This window comes from Aegilops tauschii, chromosome 7 (genome assembly GCF_002575655.3).
Source record: "Aegilops tauschii subsp. strangulata cultivar AL8/78 chromosome 7, Aet v6.0, whole genome shotgun sequence".
NCBI classification, from domain to species: Eukaryota; Viridiplantae; Streptophyta; class Magnoliopsida; order Poales; family Poaceae; genus Aegilops; species Aegilops tauschii.
In genome coordinates this window covers 420,992,290-421,019,763 of record NC_053041.3, presented here as the reverse complement: position 1 = coordinate 421,019,763, position 27,474 = coordinate 420,992,290, and positions in this window count along the sequence as shown.

Below are 27,474 nucleotides of genomic sequence, written 5' to 3'. Positions count from 1 at the left end.
CAAAAAGGGAGATCTGTGTTCCAATCCTCATCATCCATATTGGCACCATAACCTTTCTTTAGGTAAGAGTGATATTTAATGCATGTGTTCATCTCTATTTTGCGACTGCCAAGAGAAAATAATGCTATTTTTTACTAGTACACTTGTACTCCCTCACTGACAAACCAATTCTGAAATAGAAGGCCAATCATGTACTTGGTTTCACCAACTGGTGAGGAGAATGAGAAACAGAGCATGAAGAGGAAGAAGAAGAAGAGTAAACAGTGCCAAGGCGATCTTGCTAAAGCCAGAGGCCTCAGTCGAGGCCATTCAAGGGCTCCGGCAACGACTACCTTACATGTGAGAAGATCCTCCAGGTAGCCCTTCCACTTCTGTTGTCTCACTTAATTAGTTAGGAGTACTTAAGTACCACTAATTTATTGCTGCCTAATTTTTCTGTCGAAGTTAAACAAATCTTTAGTAGCACCCTATGCTGAATCATGTACGTGTGTATGTTTGTCTATGGAGGTGAATCATGTGGTGGAGCAGGGAGGGAATGCTAACTTTACCCATTAACATAATGAGGGTGCTTCTATTTGTTAGTGTATGTTTCATCAACTAGTCCCACTATTACAGTAATCTCACTCTCTCAACATATATGCCAACAGGGATGCTCGATTTTGGTGGAACTGGACAAAAACTTTGGGTGCTTCATTGCCTAACAGCTTCCTTCCTTTCCTGTCAGTCGCTAATCTCGGCTTGCATTGTTCCTTTGTTGTCAGTCGCTTGGCTTATCTCGACTTCCAGTCAAAGGAAATAGTAATTGATATGCTACCTCACACAGGTTGGTACTAGTCTTTATCCTGATTATTGTGCTTGTCATATGTATTGGTAATTTGGTATTGTGCTACTGTTTGCCGATTTCATAAAGGAGTAACTTGGATCCTGAACTCGTAGGCAAATCATTACATCGGGTGATTTCAGTACAACTGCACAAAAAGATCAGATGGACAAGTACTTATGCTGCTGCTATGTACTCCAAAGTTCACTCAGACAAGCATCGATGTTGACAAGAAGAAGTGCCTATATTCATTCGAGTATCAACCGGCCTCAACCAATTGTCAAACTCCAAGTATTAGGAGAGTGAACGCCAAAAATATTGCTTGGCGCATAGCCCAGAAAAACGCAGTCCAGTCTTTGGTCCCAACTTGTGCCTTTTGGTTATCGGCACATATGGTAGCGAACTGTATGCCATGGAGTCTAAAGATTCCAGACAAGTTGGTTGATGCGTATATTCATCTGGCACTTAATCAGTATGCACGCCAGGGATGCTCCATTTCAGTTGAACTGCACAAAAAATTTGGGTGTTTCATTTTCTCAACCGCCTCCTTTCTCGTCTGCAATGTAGAATTTTGGCGAGATACAGGACCAAGATGAGCCAGTAAACTAGTTGGATGAAAGTAGTGGCGAAGTTGCTAGAACCTCGCTCGGCACGAGGCCACTATTTGAGGATAAACCTAAAAGCAAAGTTCAGATTGTCTGTGCTGCCTCTTATGTACTTGAAAGTTTACTCGTACAAGCATTAATTTTAGCAAGAAGTACCTCCGACTGAACACCATTTACCAGTCTGCAATGTAGAATTTTGGCGAGCTCCAGGACCAAGATGAGCCAGTAAACTAGTTGGATGAAAGCAGTGGCCAAGTTGCTCAAACATCCCTCGGCACGAGGCCACTATTTGAGGATAAACCTACAAGCAAAGTTCAGATTGTCTGTGCTGCCTCTTATGTACTCGAAAGTTTACTCGTACAAGCATTAATTTTAGCAAGAAGTACCTCCGACTGAACACCATTTACCAGTCTGTACCCTAGGTAATTAAAGTTCGTCCATGGATCATATTGGTTGTGATGTCAATCATTTGGATGCATAAACATACTGAACATGTGTATATCTGAATCTTTTTGTGAATTATGTATGAATACTGTTGTGTGATCTATCAATCATTTGGATCCATAGACATGCTGAACTTGTGTATATATGAATCTTTTGAGTTGTTGATAGTGAATCTTGGCTATGAATATGAACGTGTCCTGTGAACCTGAGTTTGATACGAATGTTTACCTTTTCTGTTGTGCTTGTGTGTGAACTTGTTAGTATGCCTACTGTGGGGTATGTGACGTGTGGGTGTCAACGGCACACCTTCTTCCCGAGAAGAATTGCACCTGCTTTGTTAGGGTAGCAACGGCGCGTCAGCTCTTTTTAATCTTTTTGCTCTGTCTTGCCCCCTCCCCCGCTCAACCCCTGCCGTAATGTTTTCGGCCTCAAAACAAACATAGTACTGCGTTGTTTTTGGGGCTTGATGAAAAACCGAGTGCTGGTTTCTGTAGGTTGGCCCGCCCAGCAAATGGGCTGCTGGTCCACCACGGACTGGGAGGCTAAAAATACAAGTTGTATGGTGCAGAGGCAAGTAAAAAACGCCATCAAGAACCATCCACTGAAGAAAAAAAATCGCTCCTGACGTGCTTCTTCAGTCGTGCCGCCGGCCCCCTCTATAATCCAGTTCGCTCGGGGATCTGGTACCATTTTTTTCCAGAGGGCGAACAAGTATCAGCTAGGCCTAGATTTTGTATTTTAACATGCGTAGCCCACGACATACGGGTGACAGTGGTTTCAACTTATTTTTTGAGGTCCATACCGTCCTATGCGCTTTTTCTTAAAGATCGGCAACCCAATGTATTTTTTAACCACATTATATATATTTATATTATTACTATTATCGTATATTTTATAGAGACTTATATATACATTATGAAAACATCCCACGTGTTATTAACTTATAAAAGTAAATGTTTAACAGAAGTTGGCAAGGAAAATCCTGGTTGTTTTTGACTCACAGGCAAGGAAAATCATGGTGATTGCGTACAAAAGCTTGCGAAGATTTTAAGGACCAATGTAATAATAACGCGCTCATTTTTATTTTGAGCAATAACTCGCTAATTTGTTAATTATGTATATAAAAAATGTGCCTCTCCGGTTTATTTTTGATATTAATTGCTCCTTCTAACATAACATTATATATATAATGAGCCCAGCTAATTCGTGTATTTGAAGGAAGTGCAAATGGGCTGGGATTTCTTAGATAATATAAATGGGCCGCATTGACGCAAAATTATTTGTTCACCTAGCCCAGCAAATGGACTGTACATTCTAGAAAAAATGGGTTAAATATATGCCACATTTTTGCAGGCTGACATGTGGGCCAATAGGTCGAAGCCTATGCAGGGCTGTAACATCCCAAATTTTCAATTTGGTATGTTATACATAGATCATCATTGCATATCATGTTTTATTGCAGTTTGACAAATCCTCGATAAATCCTAAGCAACTCAAGGACCCTCGGAGAGAGTTGGGGATTTTCTTGAATTTTCAAATTTGATTTTCAACAAATAATAAGACGAGGATTTTGGTTTTAATTATTTCCTCTCCGGAAAAATATTTCATTTAAAAAAAAATAAACGAGAGGAGAAAATATGACTTCTCCAAAACAATTGAAATACTGGAGGAAAAATGTTAAAATCATTTATTGGAATTTATTAGGATTTTATTTGCAATTTTTATTGCATTAAAAATATTGCATGTTTTCAAAATATTTATTTTGTGTTAAAAAAATGTTCACCCTATTCTAGATTTTCTAACTCGATGGGGAAAATTTATTTTATATTCTTCTGACTTTTATTTATTTTTCTATGAATTATTTTCCGCGGAACGTAAAAAAAAAACAGCGCGCGCCCGCTGGGCCGAGCCCAGCCGCGCCAGGCCGCCGGCCCGCCCGCGTCGTCCCCTTCGCGCCCGACCGCCGCCGCCGCTCGGAGTCCGAGCTCCGCACGGGAGCCGCCGCCGCCCCCTTCCCCAAGCCACCTCCGCCCCCCCTTTATATACCCCCCTTTTCTCTCCCCTCGCCGAGCCCGCCGCCGCCGCCGTTCGTCGCCGGAGCCGCCCCCTCGCCGCCCCTCGCACCCCCCCGAGCCCCGCACCCCCGCCGCACCCCGCACCCCGCCGGAGCCCCGCCGGATCTCTGCCCCGACGAGGTACTGCCTCGCCTCGTTCGTCGCCTGTTTTATTTATAAAAAAAACCGTTCATTTAAAAAAAAAACCTAGATCGGTTTTTTTTCGGTTTTGTTATTTTACGAGCGTTCACCAAACCGTTCGTTTTAACGAACGCGTTCGTCGGTTTTTCTCTGTTAACGAACGTCCGTTCTTTAACCGTTCGTCTGTTTTTCTTTTTCGTCGGATTATTCCGCTATTTTCTCAGATTCAATTTCTGATCGAATCTTCGTTTCTGTTTAACTTCTCGCTCGTTTATCGGAATCCGGCGATTCAAGCGCCTAGAGTTTCGTCTCGAAATTCTCTTTCCGTTTAACCTATTCAAACAAGTTTTTGCTACAGTAAAATTTGACCTAGATCCAGATTAGTGAACGAAGCTTGTTTCTTTCGCCGTTTGACTTTCGTTGCTTCTTTCGAGTTGATTCTCTTTGCAAACCGGAGTTCTTAAGTTGAACTTTCTGGTTGGATCTCTCATTCGAGTTTTACCTGTGCATTAGATGAGTATTGATTGTATGCTTGTTTGTTTGCGATAGAGTACCCGGAGTGTGCCGCTTGTTACTTCGACTCGTTAGGTTTTGCGGATCATCAGCAAGGCAAGTAACACTTTGATCATATCCCTTTCATACCCAGTTTTATTGCATTAGATCTATACCTCAAACAATTGCATGATTAGGATCTGATTAAATTGTGGGAACGGGGAAGTAGTTGAGGTAGTACCTATTACCTGTTTTCGTATCAAACCCTTGGGAGTTACTTCTACGTTGCTATTATTATTGCCATGCTATGCTCGTAGACGTGGATTGGGTTTGAGAGATATTCATGACAGATGTGAGATGTTTATTAATGGTTCAACTTAAGGTGGCAACTAAAACTCACATCTGGGTGGATTGAGGCACCTGGAGAACCCAGTGTTGTCTGATTTTATAAGGTCCGCCACCCAGGCTCAAAGGGATCATAAGATTGTTCATGCTAGAAACTTCCGTGTGCAGCCACAAGCTATTATGGGCTCTAGCATAGTTGAGTAGGTTACATGATCTTTTGAAGAGGTGGGCTAGCAGATGTAGGGGACAGTAGGTGTACTGGTCCATCCAGAGTAAAGAGTGATTGTTTCTGAAAGACTGTGTCTCGGTCATCCGTTTCTCAAACACCATGCAGTGCGAGAAATAAAACGGAGGCGATCGATTCTTGTGGGTAAAAGTGCGCAAACCTTTGTAGAGTGTACAAACTAATCATGGTTAGCCGTGTCCCCGGTTATGGACAACTTGAGTATCTAGTACCTGGATTATCATTTGAATCTCATCACCATGTTACTTTTAATTAATTTTGTGGGGTTAGGATGACACTTAATTGGGATTGAGTTGGAGGTACCTTCTCAATGTTTAACAACCACCATGATAGTTAAATAAAATTTATTCCTTTGTAGTAGGGAAAAATTGGCTTTTCGCTTAAACTTTAACCGTAGAGCTTTCCACCAACCATATTTGCATGTAGTATAGCCTTATTACTGTTCATTACTTTCTATGTGTTACATTGCCAGCATATTCTTTGTGCTGACCCGTTTTCGGGCTGCAACATTTCATGTTGCGGACTTTTCAGACGACGAGTAAGGTGCCTTAGGTCATGGTCTTATACTCGGTGATGCCGCTGGAGTTGATGGACTCACTTATCTTCCAAGTCTTCCGCTGTTATCGTATTAGATGGCCTTAAGCCATATTTATCATACTTATTCTCTTTGGAGATATTCGATGTAATAAGTGTGTGATTGCTACTCTGTTATAAATCCTCCATTTGTACTGTGCGTGTCAGCATTACTGATCCAGGGATGACACTGGTGCACAGCAGCACAGACCATTTGAGGTCTGGTCGCTACAAAGTTGGTATCAAAGCACACGCTGACTGTAGGACACGACCACTAAGCTTAAGCCCTAGAAAGCTTCTCTCTTCTCATTTCTGACCCCTCTCCACTTTCTACTCTTTTAGGAATGGCGGATGCAAGGAGCAAGTTCATGCAACCAGATGAAGACACGCCTTTTGGTCGACACTTGAAGGAAGTCACCAAGTATTTGAACGTAGGAATACCAAGCATCACCGGAACCTACAACGCCACATTACCCGAAGAGGAGAGCTGGAAGATTCAAGTTCACATTCCAGGAAGGACGTTTGTGCCAGTTACTGAACCCATAAGATTGGTTTTCGAAGCACCAACCTGGAGTTTAGGGAAGAGCATGGCCGCTCACATCGCGATGGGACGCATTGGAGAAGTCTACCACCAGGAGCTTAAGGATACAATTTACCAGATTTGTGGACGCCGAGACGCGCAATGGGAGATGATCAGAACCAAGAAGGATGCATCAATTGCAGCTTTCATCTAGGAGCAAAATCAACATATTCGTCGCCAGGAGAACCAGATCTGCACGGACAAGGAAGAACTGAAGAAGGCATTAACCAAGATCAAGGAGCTCCAAGAAGAACTCAAGGCTACACGCGAGGATTATATGGAGGAAATCATCGCACTAGTAGGGAAGAATGACGACCTGGAGAAGAAGATTGGAGAATTCATGGGAAATCCAGTGCCAAAAGCAGAAGACGACAAATGCACTTGTCCGGATAACTACATCATCATCGACGACACCGACTCGGAACCAAGTGAAGACGACTTTGTTGATGAAGCCGGAGCAGACATCATGGAGTCTTCAACGGATTAGAATTTTATTAGACCACCATATCAGTAGTAGTTTTCCCCCATTTAATAGTATAGTTCAAGCACTTTGTAACGCTAGTTAGATCGATTGTTTTGCCTTGTTTGAATTGATTGAGTGGTATTGATTGTATTTGTCTCATGAGCATATGGGTAGTGTTTTCTCTCTAGACCTCATTCTATTCTTAACTCTCATCTTTTCTAAACCTATCAGATGCCTCCGAGACGCGACAACGGATTTGTTTTCCCGTCAGAGATCACCCAGTTGATTCAGCAACAGAATGCCCTGATGCAAGTGTTAGTGCAGAACCAAGGCAACAACAACAATAACAACCCACCGCCACCACCACCTGTTGATCACTTAGCCCGTTTCTTAAGGCTAAACCCGCCAGTGTTTTCCAGTAGCACCGAGCCGATTGTTGCAGATGATTGACTCCGCAAAGTTGGAAGGGAGTTGACCATTGCAGGATGCACAGATGCGGAAAGAGTGCGATTTGCCGCACATCAGCTTGATGGACCTGCAGCATCATGGTGGGAGAATTATACAGCCACGCACCCTATTGACACTATCACATGGGACCAGTTTCAGCAAGCTTTCCGTACAGCACATGTTTCAGCAGGAGCAATGGCTATGAAGAAGCGTGAGTTTCGTAACCTACGCCAAGGAGGACGCACCGTAGGCCAGTATGTGGAGGATTTCAGTAAGTTAGCACGTTATGCACCAGATGACGTTGCTACAGATGCTGCCAAGCAGGAGAAACTTTTGGAAGGGCTGAATGATGAACTGAGTATGCAGTTGATGGTAGCAACCTTCAACAACTACCAGGAGCTGGTAGATAGAGCTCTCATGATTGAAGGGAAGCAACAGCAGATTGAAAACCGTAAGAGGAAGTATGGACAAGGAAAGTACAATTCTGGAGCCCAGCAGAAGCCACGATTTACCCCGAAGCCGGGAGGACAGTTTCAGCATACCCATGGAGGAGGTAGTTCGCACAACCATAATGGCTCCAAGAATGGTAATGGGAATGGAGGAGGCAACGGACAGAACCGCACCAACCCGTCTACCCCAACCAAGAGGGATCTAAGTCACATTACTTGTTTCAAGTGCCAGAAGACTGTACATTATGCAACTGATTGTCCTGAAGCCCAAAATGGAAATGGCAATGGAAGCTCTGGGAAGAAGCCGAACCCGTTCAACAAAGGACATGTGAACCACGTGAGCGTGGAGGAGGTTGAAGCTCAGCCTGCTGCAGTAATAGGTAAGTTTTTGGTTAAGTCATTTACTGCAACCGTTCTTTTCGATACTGGTGCATCGCATTCATACATATCAAGGGGATTCGTGAATAAGTTTAAGATGTCCACCCAAGTTCTCAAAACCCCTATGTTAGTAACCTCGCCAGGAGCAGAGTATATGGCAACCCAAGGATGTTTTCAGATACCATTGGCCATTGGAAGGCATGTTTTCCCCTCAGACCTCATTGTTTTGGAATCGCAAGGTTTGGATGTGATTTTGGGAATGGATTGGCTATCGTTGTATGGAGGAAACATCGATTGTGCCAGCAAGACGATTTTGCTTACCACCCCGGAAGGAAAAAGGATCAAGTATGTATCCCGGCATATGCCGAAGAGGACTCAAGTAAATTCCTTATCAGGAGTTGTACAGGAGGAAGTACCAGTGGCGAAGGATTATCCGGATGTATTTCCAGAAGAGTTGCCAGGCATGCCACCAGATAGAGACATTGAGTTCTTGATTGAACTTTTGCCAGGCACAGGGCCAATATCTAAGAGACCGTACAGGATGCCCGCAAAAGATTTGGAGGAAATTAAGAAGCAGATTAAGGAGTTACTGGATAAAGGCTATATTCGCCCAAGTTCGTCACCTTGGGGATCACCAGTACTTCTAGTGGAGAAGAAAGATGGATCGCTGAGGATGGTTGTTGATTACCGGGGATTGAATGAAGTGACCATCAAAAACAAGTACCCGCTGCCGATGATCAATGATTTGTTTGACCGCCTACAAGGAGCTAAAGTATTCTCCAAGATCGATCTACGATCAGGATACCATCAGTTAAAGATTCGGGAGCAGGATATACCTAAGACGGCTTTTACCACCAGATATGGATTGTATGAGTATACCGTTATGTCATTTGGACTGACTAACGCACCTGCCTATTTCATGAACCTGATGAACAAAGTGTTTATGGAGTTTTTGGACAAGTTCGTCGTGGTGTTCATTGATGATATTTTAATCTTTTCCAAAGACGAGGAAGAGCATGAGGAGCATTTACGATTGGTACTTGAGAAGCTCCGAGAACATCAGTTATATGCCAAGTTCAGCAAGTGTGAATTTTGGCTGAAGGAAGTTGGATTCCTTGGACATGTTATTTCTGGAGAAGGAATAGTAGTAGACCCTGCCAAGGTCGACACAGTGACAAGTTGGGAATCACCCACGACAGTTGGAGAAATCCGGAGTTTTCTTGGACTGGCAGGATACTACCGGAGATTCATCGAGAATTTCTCGAAGATTGCTAAGCCCATGACTGAGCTATTGAAGAAGGACACCAAATTCCATTGGACTGAGGAATGTGAAGCTAGTTTCCAAGAGTTGAAGAAACGATTGGTTACATCACCAGTGTTGATTCTGCCATATCAACGCAAGGATTATGAAGTTTATTGCGACGCTTCTCGTCGAGGACTTGGAGCAGTGCTTATACAGGAAGGAAGAGTTGTGTCATATGCTTCACGACAACTTAAACCTCATGAGAAGAATTATGCTATGCATGATTTGGAATTAGCAGCCGTGGTGCATGCATTGAAGACATGGAGACATTTTCTCATCGGAAACCATTGTGAGGTGTATACAGATCACAAGAGTTTGAAGTATATTTTCACGCAGAAGGAGTTAAATCTCAGACAGAGGAGATGGTTGGAGCTCATTAAAGATTATGATATGAGATTGCAATTATCACCCTGGAAAGGCTAACGTAGTAGCAGACGCGTTGAGCCGCAAGAGTCATGTCAACACCCTCATGACAGGAGAGTTACCTCAGGAGTTAGCCGAGGACCTTCGCGAGCTATGTCTGGAGATAGTCCCCAGAGGCTATTTAGCGACATTGGAGATTCAGTCTACCTTGATGGAAAGGATCAGAGAAGCTCAGAAGACAAACAAGGAGATTGAAGAGATAAAGGAGAAGATGAGCAAAGGAAAAGCCAAGGGATTTCGTGTGGATGAGCACGATACCTTATGGTTTGAGGACCGCGTATATGTGCCAAATGACCCGGAGATCAGGAAGTTGATTTTGCAAGAAGCCCATGATTCACCGTACTCGATTCACCCAGGGAATACCAAGATGTATTTGGATTTGAAGAATACTTTCTGGTGGACCGGAATGAAGAAGGATATTGCAGAATTTGTAGCAGTTTGTGATGTGTGTCAGAGAGTGAAGGCAGAGCATCAGAAGCCAGCAGGATTGCTACAACCATTGCCGATACCCGAATGGAAGTGGGATAAAATAGGCATGGATTTTATCACAGGATTACCCAGGACTCGTTTAGGCTATGACTCAATATGGGTTGTAGTCGACCGTTTGACGAAAGTGGCTCATTTCATTCCAGTGAAGACCACTCACACCAGTGCTAAGTTGGCAAAGATATACATGACCAGGATCGTATGTTTGCATGGAGTTCCGAGGACCATTGTATCAGACAGAGGAACCCAATTTACCTCGATGTTTTGGAAGCAGTTACATGAAACATTGGGAACCAGGCTGGAATTCAGTACAGCTTTTCACCCGCAGACAGATGGACAGACCGAGAGAGTCAACCAGATTTTGGAGGACATGTTGAGAGCATGTGCACTAGATTACGGATCTAGTTGGGACGATAATTTGCCATATGCGGTGTTTTCTTACAACAACAGTTATCAAACCAGTTTGAAGATGGCCCCTTTCGAAGCCTTGTACGGAAGGAGGTGTAGAACGCCGTTGTTATGGGACGAAGTTGGAGACCGTCAGTTGTTTGGACCAGATTTGATTAAGGAGTCTGAACAGAAAGTAAGGTTGATTCGCGACAGGCTCAAAGTAGCTCAGTCCAGGCAGAAGAGTTATGCTGATTCTAAACGAAAGGAGACAGTTCACGAAGTCGGAGACCGAGTGTATCTTCGAGTATCACCACTTCGAGGAGTGAAGCGCTTTGGAGTTAAGGGAAAGTTAGCACCCCGTTTTATCGGACCATACAGAGTTGTGGAACGTATGGGAGAGGTTGCTTACAAGCTGGAATTGCCCGAAGGATTGTCTGGAGTTCATGATGTGTTTCACGTTTCCCAGTTGAAGAAGTGCCACGCAGAGATGGCTGAGATACTGCTGAGAGATACTGTGCCACTGGAAGCGATTCAGCTGGAAAGTGATTTAACCTATGAGGAGAAACCAGTTAAGATTCTTGAGTATGCCAGCCGAGTTACCCGCAGCAAGGTTATCAAGTTTTGCAAAGTTCAGTGGAGTCACCACACGGAGGATGAAGCCACCTGGGAGCGAGAGGAAGATCTATGGAAGGACCACTCCCACCTGTTTTCTAGCCAACCCGTATCTCGAGGGCGAGATTCATCTTAAGGGGGGGTAGGTTTGTAACATCCCAAATTTTCAATTTGGTATGTTATACATAGATCATCATTGCATATCATGTTTTATTGCATTTTGACAAATCCTCGATAAATCCTAAGCAACTCAAGGACCCTCGGAGAGAGTTGGGGATTTTCTTGAATTTTCACATTGGATTTTCATCAAATAATAAGACGAGGATTTTGGTTTTAATTATTTTCTCTCCGGAAAAATATTTCATTTAAAAAAAATAAACGAGAGGAGAAAATATGACTTCTCCAAAACAATTGAAATACTGGAGGAAAAATGTTAAAATCATTTATTGGAATTTATTTGGACTTTATTTGCAATTTTTATTGCATTAAAAATATTGCATGTTTTCAAAATATTTATTTTGTGTTAAAAAAATGTTCACCCTATTCTAGATTTTCTAACTAGACGGGGAAATTTATTTTATATTTTTCTGACTTTTATTTATTTTTCTGTGAATTATTTTCCACGGAATGTTTTTTTTTTTAAACAGCGCGCGCCCGCTGGGCCGAGCCCAGCCGCGCCAGGCCGCCGGCCCGCCCGCGTCGTCCCCTTCGCGCACGACCGCCGCCGCCGCTCGGAGTCCGAGCTCCGCACGGGAGCCGCCGCCGCCCCCTTCCCCAAGCCACCTCTGCCCCCCCTTTATATACCCCCCTCTTTTCTCTCCCCTCGCCGAGCCCGCCGCCGCCGCACTCGCCGAGCCCGCCGCCGCCGCCGTTCGTCGCCGGAGCCGCCCCCTCGCCGCCCCTCGCACCCCCCCGAGCCCCGCACCCCCGCCGCACCCCGCACCCCGCCGGAGCCCCGCCGGATCTCTGCCCCGACGAGGTACTGCCTCGCCTCGTTCGTCGCCGGTTTTGTTTTAAAAAAACCGTTCGTTTAAAAAAACCCTAGATCGGTTTTTTTCGGTTTTGTTATTTTACGAGCGTTCACCGAACCGTTCGTTTTGACGAACTCGTTCGTCGGTTTTTCTTTTTTAACGAACGTCCGTTCTTTAACCGTTCGTCCGTTTTTCTTTTCCGTCGGATTATTCCGCTATTTTCTCATATTCAATTTCTGATCGAATCTTCGTTTCTGTTTAACTTCTCGCTCGTTTATCGGAATCAGGCGATTCAAGCGCCTAGAGTTTCGTCTCGAAATTCTCTTTCCGTTTAACCTATTCAAACAAGTTTTTGCTACAGTAAAATTTGACCTAGATCCAGATTAGTGAACGAAGCTTGTTTCTTTCGTCCTTTGACTTTCGTTGCTTCTTTCGAGTTGATTCTTTTTGCAAACCGGAGTTCTTAAGTTGAACTTTCTGGTTGGATCTTTCATTCGAGTTTTACCTGTGCATTACATGAGTATTGATTGTATGCTTATTTGTTTGCGATAGAGTACCCGGAGTGTGCCGCTTGTTACTTCGACTCGTTAGGTTTTGCGGATCATCAGCAAGGCAAGTAACACTTTGATCATATCCCTTTCATACCCAGTTTTATTGCATTAGATCTATACCTCAAACAATTGCATGAGTAGGATCTGATTAAATTGTGGGAACGGGGAAGTAGTTGAGGTAGTACCTATTACCTGTTTTCGTATCAAACCCTTGGGAGTTACTTCTACGTTGCTATTATTATTGCCATGCTATGCTCGTAGACGTGGATTGGGTTTGAGAGATATTCATGACAGATGTGAGATGTTTATTGTTCAACTTAAGGTGGCAACTAAAACTCACATCTGGGTGGATTGAGGCACCTGGAGAACCCAGTGTTGTCTGATTTTATAAGGTCCGCCACCCAGGCTCAAAGGGATCATAAGATTGTTCATGCTAGAAACTTCCGTGTGCAGCCACAAGCTATTATGGGCTCTAGCATAGTTGAGTAGGTTACATGATCTTTTGAAGAGGTGGGCTAGCAGATGTAGGGGAAATTAGGTGTACCGGTCCATCCAGAGTAAAGAGTGATTGTTTCTGAAAGACTGTGTCTCGGTCATCCGTTTCTCAAACACCATGCAGTGCGAGAAATAAAACGGAGGCGATCGAGTCTTGTGGGGAAAAGTGCGCAAACCTCTGCAGAGTGTACAAACTAATCATGGTTAGCCGTGTCGCCGGTTATGGACAACTTGAGTATCTAGTACCTGGATTATCATTTGAATCTCATCACCATGTTACTTTTAATTAATTTTGTTGGGTTATGATGACACTTAATTGGGATTGAGTTGGAGGTACCTTCTCAATGTTTAACAACCACCATGATAGTTAAATAAAATTTATTCCTTTGTAGTAGGGAAAAATTGGCTTTTCGCTTAAACTTTAACCGTAGAGCTTTCCACCAACCATATTTGCATGTAGTATAGCCTTATTACTGTTCATTACTTTCTATGTGTTACATTGCCAGCATATTCTTTGTGCTGACCCGTTTTCGGGCTGCAACATTTCATGTTGCAGACTTTTCAGACGACGAGTTAGGTGCCTTAGGTCGTGGTCTTATACTTAGTGATGCCGCTGGAGTTGATGGACTCACTTATCTTCCAAGTCTTCCGCTGTTATCGTATTAGATGGCCTTAAGCCATATTTATCATACTTATTCTCTTTGGAGATATTCAATGTAATAAGTGTGTGATTGCTACTCTGTTATAAATCCTCCATTTGTACTGTGCGTGTCAGCATTACTGATCCAGGGATGACACTGGTGCACAGCAGCACAGACCATTTGAGGTCTGGTCGCTACAAGGGCGTTGTCAACTTGGTCGGCATGCACCTTCAATCTCTCGTCTTCTTCCTCCAGCGTCATCGGGACCGCCTGCTCCGGCCTCCGGCGGCTAGCGGCTCTGCTTAGCACACATCGCTGCGAAGCGCTACCCCACCGCCAGCCAGGCTATCCCTCCACCCATCCACACCACTTGTTATTCTCCACAGACTGGAGCCCCACGCCGCACCAGAACCAATTATAACCCTTCTCCTCCACTCAATATGCGACTCCACTGCCGCTTCTTCCCATCTCCGAGTCGTTGCCATCCGGGGCCTCGCCGTCGTCCACCGCCTCGCTACGCTCGGTGCGGCATGGTCAACAAACGAGAGTCATCGGAAGAGGAATGTATGTGTAGAGCCTGACGGCTGGGACCCACGAGGTCCATGGTCGCATGCAAGGAAAGTTCCTCCTTATTAAGCTGAAAAAATATTTCCTCGACCTGACAGCTGGGACCCACCGGCTGTATCTTCGCACGGAAGGAAGTGCCTCCTTGTTATACGAAAAAATTATTCCTCCCGTTGACAGCTGGGACCCGTCAGATTTGGTGGCTGACTTGTGGGCCTACTAAGCGGACGTGTACACAGGGCTTTGTCAACTTAATCAACAAATGATTCTACCAGCTGGACCGTTGGATGTTAATCCAACAGCCGTGCTCCTTCTTCAACCTCTGTTCTTGCTCCTGTCTCCCGTGGGCGGCACCGCGGCTGTGCTGCCGCGCACCCGAACCAGTCAAGTTTCCCACTCCCCTCCATCTACGACTCCACTGCCCCGTCTTCCCCATCTCTGGGTCGTTCTAGTATGGGGCCTCACCGTCGTCCACCGGCCTTTGGTGCGCTCGGCACGGTGTGGTCAACATGGTCAACAACCGAGAGTCATCGGAAGATGACTGTACGTAATAGGCTGACAGTGGGGACGCACCACGCCCATGGACGCATGCATGCAACGGAACGTGGCGTGGTCAACGTGGTCAAGGAACGACTTCCATCAGAAGTGTACTGTACGTGGAGAGGCTGACAGCTGGGTCCACAGCCGCAGCAAGGAAGTGCCTCCTTATTACGCGGAAAATAATGATTCCTCCACCTAACAGTAGGGACCCACCGGACGGGCCACCATATTTTGCGAAAAAAACGTTTCCCCCCGACTGCTGGGACCCACCGGACGGGTCACCGTATTTCGCGAAAAAATGTTCCCCCTGTCAGCTTGGACCCACCGGAAGTGCCTCCTTATTACCCAAAAAAAATGAATACTCCCCGTGCTAGTTGGGACCCACCTTGGTGGGTGGCTAACTTGTCGGCCTACTAAGTTGACGGGGAGGGAGTGCTTTGTCAACTTAGTCAATATGAACGATTCTAGCTCCAGTGACCGTACAATGTCCATCCAACGGCCGTAGTGCTTCTTCAACCTCTGGTCTTCTTGCTCCAGCCGCCCAAAGCAGCGCCGGTCGTGCCGCATGCTCCTGCCTCCCGTGGCCGGCTGTGCTGCCGCAGAGGCCTCACCGCCCCCTACTATACCCACCGCTGGCCAGGCCCTGCGGCGATGGCAGCCTCACACCGCAGCCGAACCAGTGAACCCTCGTACTCCTCTCCGCCCGGGCTTCCACTGCCGCGTCTTCCCCGGCTCCGCGACGTCCCCTTCCTAGGCCTCGCCGTCGTCCACCGCCTGGTGCTCTCGGCACGGCATGGTCAACGTGGTCAAGGAACGGCTTCCAACGGACGTGGACGGTACGTGGAGAGGCTGGCAGCTGGGTCCACGGTCACAGCAAGGAAGTGCCTCCTTATTACGCGCAAAAAAATTATTCCTCCACCTGACAGCGGGGACCCACCAGACGGGCCGCCGTATTACGTGAAAAAAACGTTTCTCCCTGACTGCTGGGACCCACCAGCTACATCTTCGCACGCATGGAAGTGCGTCCGGGCAAAAAAACGATTCGCCCCCCTGACTGCTGCGACCCACTAGCTACATCTTCGCAGTCAAGGAAGTGCCTGACAGTCGGGACCCACCCGGTCGAAGCGTACGTAGCGTTGTCATTCTGGTCGCGAACGTGTACGTACATACTGGTCGATGTAGAGGGGTGCACGTGTCGTAGTAGAGGCGCACACGTAGCATGTACACGTACGTACAGCGGCCAGGGTGTAAGAAAGTAAATACGGCCATGTACGTACATACGGGCGGGGTCTCGAACGCCCACTCGTGCGTATGTACGGCCAGGGCTCGTGTATATGGCTGGGTCGGAACGGAGAAACAGTGTCGTCGTCGTGTTCATGGGGAGCCAACCGGCTGGGTCGGAACGGAATGCGTCGTCGTGTTCATCAGGAGGGCTTGGACGGAACAGCCGATGGAAACGAGACCTGGCATACCGCAGAATGGAGGAAACGGCCTTGTGTTCGACCGGCCACGTTCAAAACGGGATCCTGTTCATCGGGAGGGGTCTGGCATACCGCAAAACGGAGGAAACGGACCTCCAACGGTCGAAACGGGGGTCCTGTTGATCGGGAGAGGTGTGGCGTACCGCAAAACTGAGGAAACGGACTTGTGTTGGAGCGCTACGGTCGAAACGGGGGTCCTGTTCATCGGGAGGGGTGTGGCGTACCGCAAAACGGGACTCCACGGGATACTGTTCATCTCCACCGTCGACCCGCTCCAGTCTCCACGGGCTACTGTTCATCCACCGTCGACCTCCTCCAGCCTCCACCTGCGACTGTTCATCCACGGGCTCCTGTTCATCCAGCCTCCACCGCGCGCTACTCCACCGGCTACTGTTCAACCAGCCCTCTCCCCGGGCTCCTGTTCAACCACCCCTCCACGGGCTACTGTTCATCCAGCCCTCCACCGTCTACTGTTCATCCTGCCCTCCACGAGGTGGTCCTGTTCATCCTGCCCTCCACGGGGTCATGTTCATCCAGCCCCAACCGGCTCGATCGATCGGGGTCCTGTTCATCCAGAGGCAACACCACGGGGTCCTGTTCATCCACCCCCACCAGGAACTGTTGATCCAAACCCCCCCCAGCAACGCTCACTGTTCATCCAGAGGCAGCATCGATCAGCTTTAGTTAGCAGCAGTAGCGAAGGAATCGCTCGATTGGGTTCATTTAACAGCCATCGATCGATCGGTCGGGTTCAGTAACACGTAGCCTGTAGTGCAATCGCTCGGGTTCAGTTAGAGCCTAATGCCTCGCTCAGGTTCAGTTAGAGCCCAACGCCTCGCACCCACGCGTGTGCGTGTATGAGAGAAACACCCCGATATTTTCTTCGCCCTCGTTTCTACCACGGTTTTTTCCGTCATGGACGGCCCACAGAATGTCATGCAACTGCGTCTCCGGCCCGCCCAGGACGAAAAGCCCATTTTCTGTCATGATTTTTTATCATAGAAGTAGGACCCCACCACATCTATGATGATACCGGGTTTTGTCACAATTATCGTCATAGAAGTGTCATAAGTATGACAGAAAAAAAATTTGTTCGGCCCAAAATGTCACGGATGTGTCTTTTTTTGTAGTGATGACTACATATACACACAGAAATGAGTGAACAAAGACACTAGAACATGTCTTCAAAGGCATGAGAGTAGAGGGATTACTTGCAATATCCATAACACAAGTTACTGACGCAAATATACCCTCTTCAAAGGTAGCATTGATGTTCATAAAGTAGTTGAAAGAATTCTATAAGAAATCAGTGTCAACCTCTCGCATGTTTTGGTCAAAAGAGGAATTTAGAACTGCCATTTGGCACACAAAAATCACATGCAAGATCACCCAGAAAGTGGTACTACTAGTACTAGTACTGCGTGCTAGATGAAAAAACACGATCAAGATCGAGAAAAAGATCGTCAAGAAGAGATATTACCTGGACTTGCTTAATGAGGGATCCCGGAGAGGGGGGCTTGGATAGGGCGATGGCTTTGAGCTTGTCTGCGGTAGTTTCAGCGGGGTGCTTGCGCTTCTTCTTACCATGAGCCTCGACGGTTTTTGCCAGAGCCATAGACATCACTTCGGCCGGTGCTCCAGCGTCCATCAAGAAACTGTCAAATAGAAATAAAAAAAAGAAACCATAATCACAAACCCAAAAGAAGAACAGAGAGGGAGTTATAGGATCAGCCTCGGGGTTGCAAGACCGGGCCTTGGCCAGAATCAACACCATTGATGCACTCACCTTTCCTTATTTGGGAGAGAAGAACAATGGCAGAAGCAGGTCGGGATTTTCTTGAATAAATGAGGAACAAGATGAGGGAGAAGCGAGGGTTGGGTAGAGAGGAAGCTGAGAGAGAAGAGTGAAATGATGTTGCTTCGTCCGTCCAACTTACTGCTAGAAAGGAGGGGGTTTTGTGATTTGACGGCTCATTGGGCATTACTACGACGCTTCGATCGGGGAAGTCTACCGTGCAGTTGGGCACTCTACTACGGAGTAATTTAGTGCATGGCTGGTGGACCCTGATGATGGATGTCCCACACGTCGGCGAAAGTGAGTAGCAAAGTTCCCGACGACCGTCGAGGAGGATGGGCATGGTAGAGCGGCTCCACTGTTTTTTCTGAAGAAAAAAAATGATTACAACAAGTGTTTCCACTCTTACGATGGAGGGTGCGAAACATGGTAGCCAGTTGAACATACATAGTGCTCCTACTACTAGGCATGTGCAGTGGTTCATACGTCAGTACTACATAATCTTGTTGCTAGTGTAGGAGTAAGATATGACGATAACAAATGATGTTGTGCGCATGTCAACTATATGAACAGTAATGTAACTATATTGAGATGAGAATGCAACCAAACACACCCACATGCTTTGTGCTACAGTGACTGATTTGCACCGTCTGATTTTGATCCAACGGTCATGTTGCGCCGAGACATGGACATGCCCATGCAGAGGACGCCTAAACACCACTGAAGTCCCTCTGCTTCTCGAGGCGCACGACGTTGGTGATGCACGGTGCAACGGCCCACAGAGCCCGCTCCTGGTCGACGGGAGCCAGCTCGTCGAAGACGGCGTCCAATGGCATGAATGGATTCCGATGATGGAGCCCTGAGAGGATTCGCCCGGCAATGGCGACGGCAACCCGCAACCCCTCCTTGCCTAGCTCTGCCCCCACCATCGCGCGGAGACGGCTCAGCTCCTCAGAGATATAGGTGAAGAAGGAGACCGGGTCAGGAAGCCGTAGCTCATTGAAGTCGACGGGGTGGTCTTACGGGTTTAGCCCGACGGCCGGCATGGTCATGCTGGCACGACGGTAGGCATCGCGCAGCCGCAACACGTGCGTGGCAACTTGGTCCACCAAGTGGCTGAGGCGATCCTGGACCTCGTCACGATCGACCCGCTTGCGCTCTAGCCGCCTCCCCTGATGGCCTATCGTATCTCCCGCGTTCTGTAGCAACACCGCCGACGCCTCGAGCATCTTTGTGGTGGACGCCTGCCGCTTTTGAAGCTCCGTGAACTCCCGCACATAACAGAGGAGCATGGCACTCCTCTCCTCCTTGAGCTCACGGAGCTCTAGGTCCTTGGCCCTGAGCTCCGCATCCTTGGCCTCGAGCTCCTCTGTCAGGCGCCTCACCTTAGACTTCGTGATCTAATGCGCCACCATGGCACCAGGTAGAAGCAATGGGGAGAGGAAGCAAAGAGGGCAAAATGGCTGAAAGGCAATGCAATCTACAGGAAGGCGGAGGGAGCCAGCCGAGGAGCGAGGAGTCATTAGGTTTTCACCATGGGAAAACACCAGTCGATGACTTCTCACATTAGGGAGCAGTGGGTTCTACAGGCGGAGTCATCGTGACTAATTACTGCCGCGCCTGCTCCCGTCAATCAAAAAATTAAAAATCCTGCCGCGCCTGCTCCCGTCAATTAAAAAATTAAAAATCCTGTCGCGCCTGCCGCACCCAAAGACTAGAGCAACGCCGCGGTGGATATTTAAATTTACCTGCCGGCAAGGAGATAAAAAAGGATGAAAAAACAAATGTGGTGGCGGCCTAGCTAATCGGTCGCACTAGCCCAACTAGCTAGCCACCGTGCTTCACTGATGTACTCGGCGGGAAAGGTGGTCTTTCGTGATTTGACGACTCATTTACTTGCTTCGGTGCTACGACCGAGGAGGACCCAGAAAATGCGCGGTAGGGCGTCCCATGTCTCGCAAGGAAGAATATATGCATGCACCACCCGGGAGGACCACGAAACCGTGCGGTAAGGTGTGCCACGTCTTGGCACGGAGGAAAAATGTGCGTGTAAAAATATATCAGACGCAGTAGTACCTATGGTTCAACATCGGGACCCAGCCAGTCGGTCGAAAACACCCCACTAGCCACACAGCTTCATCATGCTAACGTGGCACGGAGGATAGGTGTGGTTAGCTCCATCACGACCAGCCACAACGTCTCTTCTTCTAGGTGATTCTTCTATTTTCCAAGCTTTTTTAGTTATAATAACACCACGGCAAGCTAGCGCCGCTCTTCGTGTGTGCCCGTGCGTCTAAAGGTTAGACGATGGAGAGGAGAGAGAGATCGTAGACCTAGGACCCACCAGTAAGTGACTCAACGGTCATGCACGTGTTGACGAGGCACTCCCTCTACTCTACTCAAAATAATACTGTATAAAATCAAGTTATGGGACAAAGCCAACAACCGTTGTTGTTTCAGGCTATCGACTTATGCTTTGTAGTCCAGGTTGCCAGTTCGAATCTCGTCTTTTAGATTTGTTAGTTTTAGGTCCAAATTTGATCAATGACAAGTGGGACCCCCGTGTGTTGTTTCGATATTTCAGTGTAGGATGGTTTTTTTAACAAACACTTTGCACGGTTAGACAAGTAATGGCATGAGTTACACGTATTTTGCAAGTTTATGAACAAAAATGACAACGGCATAGAATATCACACCCACCCCACAGCTTAGATGCTATGGTGATACGAGAAAGGTTGTCAGAATCGTGATTTTGAATCGGATCGGAGCGCTGATGGTAGAATCGTAAATCGTAGAATCTTCACTACCAGGATCGTAGAAACATAGATTTTATGAACTAAAATCGTAGAATCAGATGGGTAAGTTTGGATCGTAAAGTCATAGAATCGTATAACAGAATCGCGATTCTAACAACCTTGGATACGAGTTTTAACATCGTTGGAAGTGAGATCAATTAGCTTGGGAGTCGTGTTTGTAATTATGTGCAATTTCCAAACGCTCCAAAGGTTTTTTTGCAAATAAAACAATCAGGCCTCGTGTGTGCCGCTGCATCTTGGATCCAACGGCTCCCCGTTGCTCATATTAGGTGCTCCCCGTAGCTTAATTAGCCGCTACGGTGATACGAGCATCTAGGTCGTATGATCTGTGATCAGATGGCACATGCGTAGTACTTGTACTTTCTGCGCAATTCCCAAACTCTCTCAGTCGTATATTGCAAAAACATTCAAACCTCCTACTGTGGGCCGTTAGATCTCCGTGAACTCGTATCACCATAAAATCTATGGTGCGGGAGCACCTCGTATTCACCCGTGCGAGAAAACATCAGGTGCTCTCGCAGCTTGGATGCTACGGTGATACGAGCTTCGAGGTTGTTTGATCTGAGATCCAATGGCATCTGAGCAGTCTTTGTGCTTGTAAGCAGTGGCCGAACTCTTTGGGGGCTTTTCTGCAAAAAATCATTCGAACCAGCAAGGAGTTGTTGGGTCACAAATCCAATGGCTCCGAAGAGCTTGTATCACCAAAGCATCTAAGGTGTGGTAGCACATGATATTCTTACATACAGGAGAATATGATGTCCTCCTTCATCTTAGATGCTACGGTGATACGAGCTTCGAGGTCGTTGGATATGGGATCCAAGGGCATCTGAGTAGTTTTTGTACAAATTGTGTGCAATTCTCAAACTCATTAAGGTTTCCTGTAAAAATATTAAGACATCACGTGAGCTGCTATATCTCATATCTACAAGCTCCAAGCAACTCGTATCAGCATATAGCATCTAAGGTGTGGGGGCAGATGATATTATCTCGGGGAGGAGGGGGTGCACAACCAATCGGTGTTTGGTTTCTAGGGTGGGGACAAATATAATCTAAACAAGCCTAAATAGAGCTTCACCAATTTATCTAAGGTCGAGGGGTTAACCCCCGACAATCTACATAGCTCCGCCTAAACACAACATTTGCATGTACTGTAGTACTAGACTTAATATTCATGTTTCAGTTTACTGTTCATTTTAAATATTGAATTGAGGACCATGCATGTCTTACATTTTACTCCCTTCGTTCCTAAACATTAGTCTTTTTAGATATTTCAAATGGACTGGGACATACGGATGTATATAGACATATTTTAGAGTGTAGATTCACTCATTTTGCTCCGTATGTTGTCATTTGTTGAAATCTCTAAAAGACTAATATTTAGGAATAGAAGGAGTATTTTTGAATCCGTGTCATACATGCATGGTTTGGAAAAATAGATGCACTATACTTATTGGATTGTTCTTGTGTTCGTGTGTGTGTGTGTGGGCATATGCTTGATACATACAAAGTTTTCTCACCACCATATTGTTCATCTTTTAAATTTGAATTTGCAATGAAAAACTTACTAGGGATACCATGAAATGTGAAATCCACGTTGAGATCACTATATCACAAACTCACTCTAATTCAAGAACTCGTCATAAATCAATTACCACGTCGAGATTACTATTTGCAAGGAAAATACGGGCATTGTAATACACATAGATTCGTTCGGCAATTTAAAAGATTCCTTTCGTATTCTCGAATGGTACCAATGGCGTACCAGCCAGACCTTGGCTCGTGTTGATCCTAAAAAAAGGGCTCATGTCCTTCTGGTGGCGTGCATGGTACGCACATTACCCAACCCCAACCAGTCGAGCCTCCGCGTTTCGAGTCGAAATATCTGGCAGCCAGAATTCCAGCCCTAGGAAATTCCCCTCAAGTCCCCGGTGCATAATGACTACCGATGAACAATGGAGGGATGATTTAGTAACTAGACAACGTTACCTACCGTGCCGAGCACGATTCAATTCCCTCGGTCGCCGCTCCCCAAGGTCACCCGTCAACTGCATTGCCTAGTACTACTACTACTACACCAGGATGAGCACAGAATTGAGCCCGTTTGTTCGTGCCTAGTACTACTTGAGTTAATATATCAGGGACCCCTCAAAAAAAGAGTTGATATATCAGGCAATGCACTGGTACAGACGGATTATCCTTTTACTCTGCATATATATCTTGTCTAAAGTCTAACTAAGCAAAATGTTTGACCAAATCCTTTCTTAAGAAATACAACAGGACAGATGTATCGCTTGAAAATTTATTGCATGATGCATGTTATGATGTTGTTTCGAATCCTGGGTTTTAAATTTCAGAAAATCCAAAAGTGACCAGAAATTCATTAAACTGAGCATGGTCACGTGATATGGCGCAAATATTCCTTCGTAATTTTTTTCTTCAATTTGAGACAAGCTGCTTATGACAAGTTGCACAAATGAAGAGCCAAGGTATTTTGGAACAAAGACCTGTCACGTTAAGGCGAACGCTTTCACTATTGAAACCGTGGGCGTTTATGTGCCGCCACGAGTCCCACTTCTCATTGGCAGGTGCCGTCCGAGCAAGCGTGTGAGTCGACGGGAGGCGTGCAAGCAGACCGCTGTGCCGGCTGACAGGGAGGCATGCGAGCAGACCGCTGCGCAGGCTCATCGGGAGGTGAGCCCTTTGACCAGGCTCTGCCGCCCACCTTCGTCCCAACTGCTCCCACTTTTAATGTCGCCGACGCCGCAAGTTTAAAATCAACCCTTCACTACCCGGTATCGCTACAATCTTCTCTCTTCCTCTCCGATTCTCCTGTCGTCTACCTCCAACCAGCCAGACCTAAACGTATGCCATGCTGCATCATGATGGTATGCCCTTAGTCTTCCAGTTTCCTGAGGAAGACACCCAGTCGGAGTCTCAAGAACATAAGGCACTTTGGGACGAGCTTGAACCGGCCTTGCGGGAAGACGCCGCGCCTGTCCCCGCTCCCGTTCCGGTTCCCGTCGCCCCGACTGCGCCAGCGCCCATCCCCGTGGCATTGATGGGCTGGGAGCCGCACATTGTCGCCGAGCTTGATGCCACGGGATTCCACGAGGTCCCCGCCGACTTCACGCGCCCGAGCACCTGCCAGCGCATGCGCCTGCGCGTGCACTGACGCGCACGCCCGTGCCGGTGCCAGTGCACCTGCCTGCGCATGCGCCTATGCATGCACTGACGTGTGCGCCCGTGCTGGTGCCCATGCACACGAATGTCTCAAACACGCCGTTGCCAGCGCCTGTCCCCATGCGGGTGCCAGTGCCCCCCTCAGCGGCATGGATGGCCGCCATCGACCGCTTCCTTGCACCAACGCCAGTCTCCTCCTCCCGCTAGTTGACTCGCTCCTGGAGACCGAAGTCCAGAACATTGTGGCCTTCCTTGAAGCTAGGGCCAATGTCCAGGAGTACGCCAACAACGACGCAAGACGCCACCGTTGCCGTCGCCGTCGGTCAGTGACCCGACGACACAGAGCACGGCAGAGGAGCCCCTTCCCACAGCAAGACGCCGCCGCCGCCGCCGCGCAATCTAAATTTGCCATGAAAAACGTTCGGATTGCCATGCTTAAAATCCGAACGTTTATCATTTCCGTTTATTTTAGATCGATCGTCGTATGAATGTAAAGTCGGAGTCAGACTAAATGAAATCTATGGTTTGATCGATTGAATGTTCTGCTAGAGCCTTATCAAATTAAATATAAAACGTCATCAAGCCTCTTGTATTCCTTCTCATCCAATGACCTAGACTGCTTCAATGTCGAGCGCTCAACACGTTTAGCGTGCAGTTAATTTCATGCAAAAAATAGTGCTAATCACATAATAACACGCAAATAATATCCTACTTAATATCCGCATGCACTTAATATACTTCCAAATTAACGTGCATTGCACGTACACATTGACTAGTACTACTAGTACGTGAAACTGGTGTCGTAACTTGTGAACTTGTGAACGCGTCTAGATATGGTCAACAGCAACATCGCCCGCGAGTTCTTCGTGTTTGCCCGTGCGTCTAAACGCAGAAGGGGAGGAGAGAGAGAGCACACATGGAACCCACCAGTAAGTGAAGGCGAATAGTAGGTGCTAACGAGCTAGTCCCACTAATGTACTAAAAATAATATTACATGTTATCCATTAAATAGGTTGTGGTAATATAAAGACATTATATGAACAAAGGGGGGTACAACAAACATTGTTGTTCTACGTATGTTGCCTATTGACGTGCGGCTTGAAGGCCCTGGTTGCATGTTCGATACTCGTCCTTTGTTTTTTAATTTGTATATGGGTCCAAATTTATTTCATGACAGGTGGGCCCCTCGGTGTGTAGTTTGTGGCACTTTAATTTGTGGGTCAAAATTTGTTCCATTCCAAGTGGACTATCGGTGTGTAGTTTTGTAGCTTATTTTTAATAATCAGAGTTTTTTGCAATAATACCATGGTGCGACATTGAAGGTGAGAAAGGACGTGCGAGAGAGCGATGACCGAGCCAGAGGGAAATCAATTGGGGGAGGTGCGGGGGTTGCAACGGTGTTTGGAGTAGTTGTGGGCCGAATGCTACGAAAATATAATCTACTACCGGAATAAATGCCTACACATATTAATCCAAGGTTGGAGTCCCCCTCGCAATGTCAATAGCTCCGGCTTTGCGAGGGATGGAGAAGTAGCTTCAATGTGTGGAAGATACGGCGCGAGAAAGCGAGGTCAATCGAGAGACATATAGATAGAGAGACAAAGTGAGTGTGGTCCGGCATTCATTGAAAAGATATATATGCTCTAGAGAGATATTGTCCGATTGAGCTTTTGGGAAGGGTGAGGGCTGTAAGATAGAGCTTGAGAGATGATCTAGTCACGGACATGTAGATATATTTTGTGCGTGGGAGGAAGCAAGGTCAATCGATCACATATATAAAGGGAGAGAGATTGGGCGAGTGTGGGTCGTCGTGCGATCGAAAGAGTGATACGGGTTGGAGAGAGTGACCTAGATAGACAATGTGCATGAGAGAGTATACAATATGAATATGTCGAATTGGGCTCAAACATGGAGATATATCGTTTGTGTCCGAGAAAGAGCGAGGTCAATCGAGACATACAAAGAGAGACAGAGAGGGAGGGAGGGAGAGAGAGAGAGAGATTAAGCGAGCATGGCCCGCCATGAGGTCGAAAGGGTGGGGCCAGCTTGGATGGACTGGCCTAGATAGACAATCTGCGCGAGAGAGTATAAAGTGTGTCGATCGAGGCCCGAACAGGGAGATTTATCATTTGTGTGTGAAAGAAAACAAGGTTGATCGAGACTCAGATAAAGAGAGTGAGATTGAGCGAGTGTGGCCCGCCGTGCGGAAGAAAGATTGAGACGGTCTCGAGGGAGTGACCAAGATAGACAACGTGCGTGCGCACGAGAGGTTGGGGGCTAGATAGGCCATGCATGTATCTAGCGAGAGAGGGTGGGAGGGAGAGAGAGAGAGAGAGCTCGGCATGGGGTGCAATGGTGGGTGTGTTAGGTAAATACATTTGGTAACAGAGTGGAAAAAGGGGGTTGTATAGTTGAGAGAGTTAGAGATCGAAACATGGATAGAAAGAATGAACGTGTGTCGGAAACCGATAGCTTCCTAAGGTGGTTAGGAAAGGAAATTTGACCGATACAGGAAGTATGTAGCGTGTGTGCCATGGGGGTGGGGGACTAAAAACAACATTTGAATGTAGATAGTACTAGACTTAATATCGATGTTTCAATTCGGTGTACATTGTAAGATTTGAACTGAGAACCATGCATATGGGTAATTATTTCGAGTTCGTGCCATACTAGGTTTGGAAAAGTTGACATTGACTCGATTGTTGTGCTATTTTTGTAGGTCATATGTTTGAATCCATCCAAAAAATTTCTCACTGCCATGGTGTTCATCATATACATATGAATTTGTATTAAAAAAAGTAGCATGGATACAGTGAAATGCGAAATCCACATTAGAATTGGAGATTGCTATGTGACACACACTCTAATTCAAATAACTAATTATGTGACACACACAATAATCCACGTTAGCGTGGATACCATTTCGTTTTTTTTTTCAAATAACTCCTCATTAATTAATTTATAGTATCTCGTTTCGAATGACTAATTATTTGCAAGGAAAACACGTGCATGGTAATACTTATAGATTCATTTGCAAATGAAAGAAGATTTGTTTGCATTCTCAAATCTCCTCTCAAATGTAGGTGCACCAGGCATACCAGGGTCGTGTCGTGGTGGTCACGTGTGTCGTACGGTGGCTTAGCACCCAGCCACCCACCCGGACGATGCTTCGGTGCCTTAATGCACCTACC